The sequence below is a fragment of the Chrysochloris asiatica genome, unplaced genomic scaffold (genome assembly GCF_000296735.1).
Source record: "Chrysochloris asiatica unplaced genomic scaffold, ChrAsi1.0 scaffold00213, whole genome shotgun sequence".
Lineage (NCBI taxonomy): Eukaryota > Metazoa > Chordata > Mammalia > Afrosoricida > Chrysochloridae > Chrysochloris > Chrysochloris asiatica.
The window spans coordinates 2,000,384-2,003,517 of NW_006408731.1; positions in this window are offsets into that span (position 1 = coordinate 2,000,384).

Sequence of the window (3,134 nt, forward strand, 5' to 3'; positions counted from 1 at the left end):
GTTTAGATGATGCCAATTTTGTGGGCAACATTCAAAGCATCATAGCCAGGAGCCAGTGGAACATATATGCCTTCTTTTCCCCATCAGGCCTGATCAAGGTATTGACCTTGGCTGGGTTAATGTTGGAGAACTTCTTCATAGCCTATCTGATCTTGTGCTTGTTGGCCTTAACAGCCACAATGAAGACAAATGTGTTATCTTCAGTCTTCATGGCTGACTCAGTAATCAGGGGGAAAGTGATGATGGCATAGTGGTCAAGCTTGTTTCTCCTGGGGGCACTCTTCTGAGGACATTTGTGCTGCCTTCAGAGCCTCAGAGTCTTGGGCCACTGGGTGACTTACTGATCTTTTTTCTGTGGCTGTGGATGCCTTTCAACACTGCCATCTTGGCCTTCAATGCCTTAGCTTTGGCTTCAGCCTTGGGAGGGGCATTTCTCTTTTTTTTTTTTTTTTTGGCACCATCTTTGTGAAAAAGGCGAGCATTATACTCTTTTAAGGACTATCTATATGGGATCAAATTGACAACAGCAACTTGAAAGATTAGATAAGAACCTTAGTGGGCAATGAGTTAATGTTAATGAGGGATGAACAACTCAGAAAAGGAAGGTGAGAATAGTTGTACAAATTGAAGAATGTAATCAGTTAATGAATTGTATGCATATAAGCTGTTCAATTGATTTATGTTTTTCTGTGCATATATTTAAAAGCAAAGCAAAATAAAATAAAATCCTATGGTTCACAGTTTTACTCTGACACACACGGGGTTACCATGAGTTGGAATTGACTCAGTGGAAACTTAAAAAAAAAAAAAAAATTGTTGTTGACCAAACAAAAAAGAAAAGAGTCAGCTTTCTTTCCCAGTAGCCACAATTGCTATTTTAAATCTTCTTTTCTCAAACTTTTCACTACAGCACATCCCTTCATATCACTTCCTGTAGTCACAGAGAAAATAGAAGCTACTAGGTGTGGCACTGTGGGTTAATGTGTTGGACTGCAAAGTTGATTTGAACCGAAAGGTTAGCAGATCAGGCTCACCAACCACTCCTCAGAAACCTTATACAGACTTGCTATGGGTCAGAACTAACTTGATGGCACTTAACAACAACAACAGCAATCAAAAGCGTACACAATTTACTGTCACCAATTTGGAAAACTTATTTGCATCTCTATCCTTTCTTTCTCCTTTAATCTTGTTATAACAAATGAAAGATCCTTGTTTTTGGGAAATGTTAACACCTCCACACAGGATCCCATGGTTCCTGCTTCTTGGAGACCTTAATCTTCTCTGTATCTTGAATGCTTTCCTCCAATGGACCCATATTTTTAGTTTAAGTCTGTTCCATCTTAGGTATCCCTTCCTGAACACGAGTTTGCTTTTATTATTAAGTGCTGTTGAGTCAGTTCACAGTGACCCTGAATAAGGTTTCCAAGGAACAACTGGTAGATTTGAACTGCCAACCCTGTAGTTAGCAGTCCAGTGCTTATCCTAAGCACTACACCATGACTCCGAACACAAGTTTACCTCCTGCTACTTTTTTTGCACTTTGCCCTCCTGTACATCCTATTACAGTATTGACTTCCTCATAATCCCACTTATTTCTCAGCCCATGCCAATCTGACTGCTGCCCCTGCCACTTCGATGAATTGCTCTCTCCAAGTCTTCTTGGGACACACATAGAAATCTCTCTGGTCTTTTTATAAATACCCTAGAAGTCTCTCCTTGAAAAATGATTTTACTCTTTACATTTATTCTCAGATTTTCTCTAATGGTGGTTTCCTTTTAGTTGTGTTTATAGAGTTCAGTTCCTTTGCCTGCCTCTTGAATGTTGCCATTTCTCTGTTATGACTTCTTTTCTTTTTGTTCTACACATTCTTTCTATAACAAAAGTAAGTATCTCTAACAGTGGACTCAAACATACTAGCAGTTGTGATGCTGGGGCAGAACACCTGTGCAGCATTCCATTTTGTGTTGCATGGGGCCACTGTGAGTTCGTGCCACCCAAGGGCAAGAATGGTAACAACTTTCTGACTGATTCTAGTCACTACCATGGCTTTAAACACCATCTATATGTCAGTGTCTCCCAAATTATTGTTCTGGTGCAAATCACTTCTTTATCTTTACACTTAACTCCAATATTTTCTGGATGTCTCTGATTGGACATCCTATAGCCACACATGTCTAATACTTTTCAAAATCAATACATTCTCCTTTTATCCCTGCTCAGAGACTGCTTCTCCCTCTATGCTAATTTTGTTGTTGTTGTCAAGTGCTGTCGAGTTGGTTCTCACTCATAATGACCTTGTTTATGGTTTCCAAGTCTGTAAATCTTTGTGGGAGCAGAAAGCTTAACTTTCTCCAGTGGACCAGCTGGTGAGCTTGAACTGCTGACCTTGTGGTTTGCATTCCAGTGCCTTCAGCACCACTGCAATGTTATTGTATCCTCTGGCATGCAGCTCAGTCCTCCCTCAGCCCCATATCCTTCTGAGTTCTTAGACAAATACATAAATCATTGTTTATAAAGCTGGATATCTCTATACAAACATGAATAAAATTCAGTTCATGCATTCTGCAGAATTCTACACACAAGAAAGGAGTTATGAAAAGGAAACAATCAAGTTACTATAAATTTTATGAGGGTGTTTTAAGAAACTCATGGAAAATGGAATTAAAAGATAATGAAAATTTTCACAAACTTTCAAAGCACCCTTTTATATTAAGGGCACGTATCTGATGGTATAGATAAAAAAAAAAAAAAAAAAAAGCTTCCTGAGGTTTTCTTTACTGCTCCCTGTCTTTCCTTCATTCATTTCATTCAATAATACAGATACAGATACAAATACTTGTATATTCGTCACAATAAAAATAAAATAAAATCCTACTCCTTGGGAGAAAGATAAGGCTTTCTGCTTCTGTAAAGATTAGTATCCTTGGAAACCCTAAACAGGGTCGCTATGCGTCAGATCTGACTCAACCATACACAACAACTCAATCCCATTGCCTTGTGTCTTAGTCAAAGGGATGGAGAGTCCGGTGGTAGAAATAAAGGAAAAGGAGAAATAAAGGAAAAGGAGGGACTCTGCGGGACCACGTTTTCACTGATTGAATAATAAAGTATGAAATTAAATGGAAGAGAG